The 9,967-nt window shown below is 40.5% G+C and overlaps 1 protein-coding gene and 1 pseudogene across 1 annotated transcript in view; one reads left to right on the forward strand and one right to left on the reverse strand.

Moving 5' to 3' along the window:
- LOC103745891 (cat eye syndrome critical region protein 2 homolog) overlaps positions 1–9,967 on the forward strand; it is a 155,105-nt gene that overhangs the window by 15,526 nt on the left and 129,612 nt on the right. The window lies entirely within an intron of this gene.
- Positions 9,371–9,679, reverse strand: LOC103745890 (annotated as a pseudogene).

The raw sequence follows: 9,967 nt of genomic DNA on the forward strand, positions 1-9,967 counted from the left end.
ATTTAGGGCCGGGTGTGGTGGTGCATGCCTTTAATTCCAGCACTTGGGAGGCAGAAGCAGGCAGGTATCTGTGAGTTTGAGGCCAGCCTGGTCTACCTGGTGAGTTCCAGGCCAGCTGGGGCTACAGGGAGACCCTGTCTCAAAAAAAAAGAAAATAGATTTAAAAAATACTGAAAAGTATTTCATTGTATGTCTGTGCAATATGTTTTCTATTAGCTTATCCATCAGTGATCACTTAAGGTATCTTCCATGTCTTCACTATTATGAATAATGCCAAAATGAACACAGGAGTTTCAGGTACCTTTTTGATATATTGATTTCAATTCTTTTGTTTATAGATAGGAATGGGGTTGCTCAGTCATGTGGTAGTTCTATTTTTAGTTCTGTTTTTTTTTTGTTTTGTTTTGTTTTGTTTTGGTTTTTTTATTTTCGGTCTTTTTGAGACAGGGTCTCCCTGTAGCCCCAGCTGTCCTGGAACTCACTATGTAGACCAGGCTGGCCTTGAACTCACAGAGATCCGCCTGCCTCTGCCTCCCCAGTGCTGGGATTAAAGGTGCATGCCACCATGCACGCCTATTTTTAGTTTTTTGAGGCACCACCACTCCAAATGGCCCTATTAATTTACACCAGCATCCCATTTTTCCACTTTCCACATCTTTCCCAGCATTACTTTTTAAAATTTTATTTAATTTTGATTTTTTGAGACAGGGTCTCACAGTGTATATCTGGCTGTCCTGGAACTCACTTTGCAGACCAAGCCATCTCCCTATCCCCCTTTTACCTTTTACCTTTTATTACTTTTTTGGAAGAGTCTGGGCCAGCCATCTTACAAAATGAATATTCCATTTTTCCAATTTCTGATTATTTTCTTAAGATTCGATTCAAAATAAAGTTAAACATTCTTATTAAGACCAGTTCATAGGTGTTAGCTACTTGCTATGTAACATCTGAAATGGCATGATTTCAGGTTGCTTACTGTTAGAGATACCATTTTAATAATCCCTTATGAAATTTATCATTTTAGTTGAGTGATATTACATTTCTTTTTAATTAATTGAAAGAGCTTTTGAGGCCGGGCGTGGTGGTGCACGCCTTTAATCCCAGCACTGGGGAGGCAGAGGCAGGCGGATCTTTGTGAGTTTGAGGCCAGCCTGGTCTATGTAGTGAGTTCCAGGACAGCTGGGGCTACAAGGAGACCCTGTCTCAAAAAGACAAAAAAAAAAAAAAAAGCCTTTTGAGTCTTAAGAGATACTTCCATAGCAATCAAAGCCTAGAGATTGATGTTGAGAAATCCTAGTGCAATCAAATATTTGTGTCAGTGGACGTATACATAAACTAGAGGACAAAACAGCCATGTCTCTAAAAGGATTTTGGGAAGTAATCATCACAGATTGAGCCAGGCTTGGAAGATTGGGTATGAATTCATAGGTGATAGAACCCAAAGGTTACTTGGTACCAGCCTGTGGGGGAAAAGGGAATATAAGACATTCCAGAGACAGCTTTAGAAGGTGGATGGGGGTTGCAAAAGATGAGTCGCTGTCCTTAGGCTATGTTGTTGAGTTAGGTTTGAAGACACTGATTAGATTGCATCCCAAAGGTTGGGGATATTATTTTGTTACAAGGAAATATGATGGAGGAACTTGTTATGAAAGCTAAATGTGGTATCAGATACCTACAATTCTAGAATTCTCAATGCTGAGGTAGGAGGATTGCCATTCAAGGCTACCCTAAGCTGACTAGTGATACCCTGTCTCAAAGAAACAAACCACCACAACAAAAGCTGGCTTATAGCTCAGTTGGTAGAATGCTTGCCTAGTATGCACAAAGCCCTGGGTTCAATCCCCAGTATTTTGGAAACCAGGTGTGGTGGTATACACCTGTAGTCCCAGCACTCAGGAGGTAGAGGCAGGAGGATCAGGAGTTGAAAGCCATCTTCAGCTGCATAACCAGTTTGAGCGCAGCTTGGGGTGATACATGAATCTTTGTTTCAAAAATAACTGTGGGGGCAGGGGTTGGAGTAGGTGCTGACACCTTTAATCCCTGTACTTGGGAGGCAGAGGCAGGCTGCTCTGAGGTCCAGGGCAGCCTGGTCTTTATAGTGAGTTCCGGGCCACAGGGGAGACCTTGTCTCAACCCCTCATGCTAGATCAGCAACAAACCCTTTTAGTATATAAAATGTAAAGCGTTGTTTGAGAATTGCTGTGCATGGTGGCAGGTGAAGCAGGGGGAAGTCAGTGAAGAGATCTATTTGAAACAGGCTTTGGGTATAAATACTTGTTTATTAAATAGAAAAGTAACCTTTGCAGGGTAGAAAGTTCACTTTGCTGTTAGTATAGAATGGGCAGACAGGAGTAAGTCTAGGTTAAAGTGTCTGAACCTGGAAATAGAGAAAGGACAACAGGAGTGAGAGGCTGATTAGGTTACATACAGTTAATGGTATGTAACAGCTTATAAAATAGGAATAGTCTAGCATGGTGGTTCCATCCCCAGCAGTGTCAACTTGTTTATTTCTCAACTGGAATAAAAGGAGATGCCTGAAATGTATGTCAAGGAACTTATTTTAAGGACTATATTAGAAATTTGTGAATCCAGTCTTTGGTCATGGAGATTAGGAGGCAGTAGTGGCCTTTAGTGGAAGAGGAGTTACATTCTAGATGTTAATGCAGTGTTACACAGGACACAGGGTCTTCATTTTTCAGTAATGAAAAATTTTCCGCATTCCAAAAACTTCCTTGTGACTGCTAAACTAAAACGCCTGAGTCCTGTCTACTGGACCATGCCTGTAATCTCAGCTACTTGGAAAGATGAAACTGGAGAATCACAAGCTCTGGTTCTGCCTCAGCTACTGAGTAAGTTCAAACCTAGCCTGGGCAACTTAGACTCTGTCTCAAAGCAAGAACAAAACAAAATGGGATACAACTTGCCTAGCACATGTGAGGCCCTGGGTTTAGTTGCTCATTGTCTGTATTTGAGGCCTGAATGAGGTAATTGTATATCTGTCATCCTAGCACTGGGGAAGCAGAAGCAGAAGGTTCATGAGTTCAGGGCCAGCCCGCAACAAAGCAAGTTCCAAGCCAGCTTGGGCTGTATGACACCTAAATCCCACAAAATGAAAAATCTTCCCCTAGTGTTTTGGTGCATGCCTTTAATCCCAGCACTTTGGGAGGCAGAGGCAGGCAGATCTCTGTGAGTTGCTGGGGCTACAGGGTGACAGGATCGCAAGAAAAAAGAAAAAAGAAAAAAAAAAAAAAAAAAAAAAGGAAACTTCCCCTAAACAACAAAAGTACTCATTTATAGTTGATTCTAAATCTAAGTTCAGTTTTACATAGTAAAATAAATACAAGGTAATCGAGGTTTTTAGGAATGCAGCTGCTGGGTTAATCTAGAAAAGATTATTTTTAGTTTTTTTATTTTTTATTTTATTTTTTTTTTTTTGTCTTTTTGAGACAGGGTCTCCCTGTAGCCCCAGCTGACCTGAACTTACTATGTAGACCAGGCTAGCCTTGAACTCACAAAGATCTGCCTGCCTCTGCCTTCCAAGTGCTGGGGCCAAAGGCGTGTACCACCATACCTGGCTGAAAAGATTATTTTTAGTGTTGTTTAGGAGGCTTACTAAAATTTTTTTGCTTTTGGAAAACCTATCACCTTGGCCAGTGGTCATGTTGGAATTGCTTATAGGAGACTGTCAGGCTGCATTTGGACCTTCAGTGTCTACACGTTAAGAATAGGATCAGACTACCATTATGTCTTCTAATTGAGGTTATATTTAAGTATCTGCATTCAACATTTTGAAGTTTATCGTTTATTTCATGTTGTCTCTTCTGATTATAGTTGAACAATATATTATCTGTTGGCATTATAGATGTAGCTGTTTTATAGCTTATAAATTTTATTTCATGAGAGTAAGGGGAGGCTGTTTTATGTATTACTGAAAGGGAACAATGGACTTAGTGTGACCCTAGGATTCTGGCTTGGTGCCTAGATGTGATCTTCATTGAGTTTGATGATCATTGAAAGAGGATTGGATTTGAAGTGAAGGTGAGAAGAGTGGGCTGTATTAAAATTCTTCTGGGACAATTTAATTATAGATGTCGATAGGCTGTTGTGAATAGAGACTTGGCATTCAGGACAGAATTGTTAACCTGAATAGTTAAGAATATAGATTCTAGGCTTGGCGGTTAAGAGCACTGACTGCTCTTGCAGAGGTCCCAGGTTCGATTCTCAGCACCTACACAGCAGCTAACAACCATCCATAACTCTAGTTCCAGTGGATCTGATGCCTTCTTCTGACCTCCTTGGGCATTGCATGACTGGTGTGCACTTACACACATGCAAGCAATACACTCATAACACAAAAAATAATTTTAAAATTATGTATTCTAGGATGGGGAGATGGCTCAGTGGGGTAAAAGTGCTTGTTGCTATGCAGATCTGACAACCTGAGTATGTGTTTGTGTGTGTGTGTGTGTGTGTGTGTGTGTGTGTGTGTGTGTTTGTGTTTGTGCACGCGCGCGCGCTTGTTGAGACCAGAGGAAAACCTCTCTTGGCATCTTCAGGAACACTGTCCTCCACCTTTAAGACAAGGTCAGTCTTATTGGCCTGGAGTTCATCAGCTGGGCTAGACTGACTGGATGAGCAAACCCCAGAGATCATTCTGTTTCCTCCTGGGGTTGCAAACTGTGTTTGTGTGTGACTGGCTTTTATGTGGACTGTGATAAGCAGAATTCAGTACCTCATGTTTGTTCAGCAAAGCATTTGAACAACTTGAGCCCACTCCCCAGCCCCTTTAGTTTAAAACAGCTTTTTGAGGAATAAATTGGTTGTAGTAAGTGACATTTTGTGTGTATAATTTGGTAAATGTATAGGTTGGTGAATTTAGTCAAGGTGGGGAATGATCCATTGCCCCCAGGAGAATTTTCTTTGTGTTCCTCCTCCTTTACAAAGAATTTTCTTTGTAATCCTGTCCTGTTTCTCTCCCAAGGTCTCCCTGGTGTATACTATATATCAATGGACATTTTCTAGACTTTAATATAATTGGAATCATTGCATATACTTGGTTTTATTGGTCCTGTTTCTTCCACTCACAAATAGAGATTTGTTTGTGCTGTGGCCTATGTCAGCAGTGTTTTGTTTTTTGGTGGTGCTAGAGAGTGAAAATCTTAGGAAGCTCTGAGCTATATTACAAGTTTGTAAGACAGGATCTTTCTGTTTGTTTGGTTTTTCTGTTTCTCTTTTTGAAGTGTGTGTGTGAGGGGGTCTCTCACTATGGAGTCCAGGATAGCCTTGAACTGACTATATGTCCCAAGCTGGTCTCAAGCCAGCATTGATCCTCCTGCCTCAGTCTCCCACCTACTGGGATTGGCATGAGACACAGTCTTGCTGTGTTCCCCAATGATCTTGAACTCATTTTGTATTCTATGTAGGCCTTCAATTTAGAATCCTGTTTCAGCTTCCTGGGTGCTGGGATTATGGGTGTTCATTCTTCTGTACTAGGGACTACTATTCCAGCTTATGGGTATATGACAATTTGTTTAGTGACTTTATCTGTTGCTGAACAGTTGGACTAAGAGTTCTCTGGGCATATGCTTTTGTTTATCTTGGAAGAGAATTTTATCCTATAAGTAGGATGGCTGGATTGTAAAAACATTTACCTGAAAATTCTCTCATTCTAGATTTGTGAAAAAGTTACAGTGATGATATGTAAACCACACAGTAAACCTCCCCTTTAAAGGGCCACATAGTAAACAGCTTAAGTTTTGTAGACCAGATTGTGTTTCTTGGAATTACTGACAAAGGACAAAAATACCCGTAGATACCTAGCAAATGAATGGGCGTGGGTATGTTCCAATAAAACTGTATAAAAGCGAAAAGTAGCCTGAATTTTGACTTTCTACTGTAGAAAGCTTGTCAAAAAATTAATATTTTACAGAACTGCTGACAAAACTGTATTTGTATTCCATTAGTTTTCTGGTTTCTCATGTTAAGGTTCAATCCGGGTTGGGCATGGTAGTTCATGCCTTTAATTCCAGGAGAGGTAGGCTTATTTCTGAGTTCCAGGCCAGCCTGGTGAATTCCAGGCCAGTCAGGGCTACATAGTGAAACATTGTCTCTAGTCCCCCACCCCCACCCCCCAGAGTGAGAGAGACAGAGAGAGAAAATCCAGCATACCATATTACATCTCATGTCTCCCTAGTCTGCCCTTACCACTTGTGGGTTTATTTGTTGGTTGTTTTATTTACTAGGTTTTGTAGTCTAATATTATTTATTTACTTACATGTTTAAAAGATTAGTTTCTCAAATTATCCTAGGTTGGATCATTGGGAGTTTTTCAGATTGGTTCTTGTGTCCTTCAGACATCCTGTCCTTTTTCTTTATGGGAGCTTAGTTTCTGATCAAATGATATTGTCTTAGATAGGTGAATTGTTTTTTACTTATTCATTTATCAGATGACGGATATTTTTATTTTCTTTGACTTTTTGGGTGTTATGTTTAATATAGTTATCATGATAACTTGCTAATAGATATTTGTCTTTTTCTCCAGTGTATACTTAGGGGTTGTGATTGAAGCTATATTTTTACGTTTATTTATTTATGTAGTATTTTTGAGGCAGGGTCTCCCTGTAGCTGGCCTGGAACTTGCTCTGTAGACCAGGCTAGCCTCAAACTCACAGATCCACCTGTCTTTATCTTCCCAAGTGCTAAGATTAAAAGTGTGTGCCATCATGCCCAGCCTATTTATTTTATAATTTGTGTGTGTGTGTGTGTGTGTATCTATGTTGCACACATACCTATAGGTTCAAGGACAACTTTCTGGATTGGTTTTCTCCTGTTTTGGGTTTCAGAGATCAAACTTGGGTTGTCAGGCTTGCACTACTAGCACCTTTATCCACTGAACCATCGCAGAAGCCTATATTTTAGCCTTATTTATCTATTTTTGTCTTTTTGAGACAGGGTCTCCCTGAAGCCCCAGCTGGCCTGGAATTCACTGTGTAGACCAGGCTTGACTTGCTCTCACAGAGATCACTCACCTCTGGCTCCCAAATCCTGAGATTAAAGGCATGGTGTACCACCACACCAAGCCCTATAGTTTAACTTTTAAAGAAAACTGGTGGTTAGTAGATGGGCAGGTGGAGGTAACAGGGTTAAGAGTTCAAGTCATTATGGAGCTGTAGAGATGACTCAGCAGTTAAGAACACTGACTGCTCTTGCAAAGGACCCGGTTCGATTTCCAGCACCCACATGGCAGCTAACAGCCATCCACAACTCCAGTTCCAGGGGATCTGATGCCTTCTTCTGACCTCCATGGGCATTGCATGACACTGGTGCACTTATACAATGCAGGCAATATGCTCATACATGTAAAATTAAGAAAAGAATGTTCAAGGCCATTCTTAGCTCATAGTAGTAAATTTTGAAGCCATCCTGGCCTTCATGAGACTCTGTCTCAAAAAATAAAAAAGTAAAAACAATCCATAAAAACCAAGCTCAAACCAAACCAAAGCAAAATATCCTCAAAAAAAGAAACCGTGCCAGCCTGATGGCCTGAATTTCATCCCTGGAATCCGTGTAAAAGGTAGAAGGAGAGAGATAATTTCACAGAGTGTTCTCTGACCTCATATATGCACTATGACATGTGCACCCCCCCATAACACATGTACACCCACTAATAGTAAATAGAAATAAAATTAAAAAGAATAAGGAAACTGCCCAATGGGGATAGCTCAGTTGGTAGAGTGCTTGTCTAGCATGCACAAAAGCCCCAAGTTAGAATCCCAGACTTAGGAGGTGGGGAGGTAGGAGTATCAGAAATTCATGGCTAGCCTGGGCTGGGCTATAGGAGATCTTGCCTCAAAACAAAGCAACAGCCAAAATTGTTTTCCAAAGGAACCACGTGAGTAAATAAGGGGTTTCTGTTTCTTCACCTCATCAATACATGTTATTAGCTATATATTATGGCCAGTCTACTGAGTGTAAAGTGGTATTTCAGTGTAGTTTTTGTTCCAAGTCTCCCTTGCCCTCTAGTTCGTTCTCTCTCTCTCTCTCTCTCTCTCTCTCTCTCTCTCTCTCCACCCACTCAAATACCACAGAAATCCCTTACTGAGTGACTGCATTTTCAAAACAGTGATTGGAATCCCAGCACTTGGAAGGCAGAGGCAGGCAAATCTCTGTGAGTTCAAGGCCAGCCTTCTCTACATAGTGAGTCCCAGGCCACCTGGGGCTACAAAGAGACCTGTCTCAAAGACAGAAAAAGGAAAATAACTAACTAACTAACTAAATAAATAAATAAACAAACAAACAAACCCAATGGTTGGCTCTTTTTTTTTAATGCAAATTTAAGGCAGAAATGACTTTGTCTTGTTGTGGAATTAAAACTTACACCATCTGTCTAGCATGAACCATGCAGCACAAGCTGATAAATAACTTAGGCAAATAAAATTCCAGCTATGAACTCAATTGTTAAATCAGGTTAGGGAATACATGGACATAGGGGTATAACAAAACCCTATTGGGTGCATATCCATCTACACACATACCCCCCACATACACATGTGTACATATCACCTCCCACAAAAAAACAAAACCCAGAAAAGCCAAGCCTGTGAACTTCTTGAATACACCTGAGCAATGAATGATACAGTCAGTCATATGTGACCCATATACCTGGGTCACATGAAAGACACCTCACACTGAGACACATTACCTTGGGGCATGCTATTCCAGGATCAGCAAATGATGCACTTCTCACTATCTCTAGCACTTCAAGTAAGCATGATCTCCTTGCTTGGCACAGCCATGAATTCTTTGGACTCTGGGCCAACTTTGTGCTTCCGGGACAACTCTGTGACTGGGTTCATTAATAGCATATCCAACTACTTTGTAAGTTCTCTACTCCTGGCTTCAGTTAGGCCTGCTTTTGAACCTTATTACCACTTTAACCCCTTTATAGCCATTCTGTGATGACCATACATATCATTATGTGAGGTATAATGTGTAATATGAGGATTAATGCTTGTAGTTAACATTGTAATAAAAGAACCATGGCCAGTGATCATGTCTATTAAGTGAAATCAGTAGTACCTGAATTACAGCCAGCAAAATTTGAGGTAGCTTGTGACTTCATTGTTACTGAATACATTCTCACCCTGTGGGAAAAAAAACAAACATGTTCATTTGTGTTTGCAACAGTGCACTCACAATACTCTTTGTAATGGCTAATAAAGTTACATGCTTTTTCTTATGCCGATTAGCTACTCACATGGCTGGTGGTATTTGAATTAAGGCCCCCCCCCTTTTAAATATTTGTTTATACTGGGCTATATAGTGAGACCTTAATTTTTTTTTTTTTTTTTTTACATTTCTGAGTATTTATTACTCAAAGATTCAAATCCAGAGACTGAGAGGAAAACGTTTATCTACCTAATTGTGAAAGCCAGTCTTGAAAAAGGAGCCCAGCCTCAGTTCACAGCAGGGGGCACATTCTCATGGAGGTACTGCAGGGCCAGGTCTGTCCACCTCATCTCCTGCTCCTTCACAGATTCCATGGTGCCACCATTGTCTGGTTCGGACTCAGGGAGCTCAGTCAATGGTATCGCAACATCTTCATAAGGCAGCTTGTCTTCTCACCAAGCATCATCAATCAAATCCAAGATCTTCTATCTCTTTGTACTTCACTGTCCATTTTCCTGCAGCTTTGATTGATCTTGTCAGACCTGCTGCAGGAGTGCTGGCTTCCTCGAGACCTTGTCTTTTTTTAAAATTTTTAATAACTACATGATTAGAAGAAGCATCTTATTACAGCTTTAACATATTCAGTAACACACTCCAGAGCAAGAATGCATCTCTTTCACAAGTGGCTGTAAGTTTCTAGTTTCACAGTTGAATTAATACAGTCATACAATGTTGAACTCAGTATAAGCCCTGTAAGACATAAAATTGAATGAGTTTTTAACCTTTAAAAAAGATCTCC

Source organism: Nannospalax galili, unplaced genomic scaffold, assembly GCF_000622305.1.
Source record: "Nannospalax galili isolate Female #2095 unplaced genomic scaffold, S.galili_v1.0 scaffold1104, whole genome shotgun sequence".
In the NCBI taxonomy this organism is placed as follows: domain Eukaryota; kingdom Metazoa; phylum Chordata; class Mammalia; order Rodentia; family Spalacidae; genus Nannospalax; species Nannospalax galili.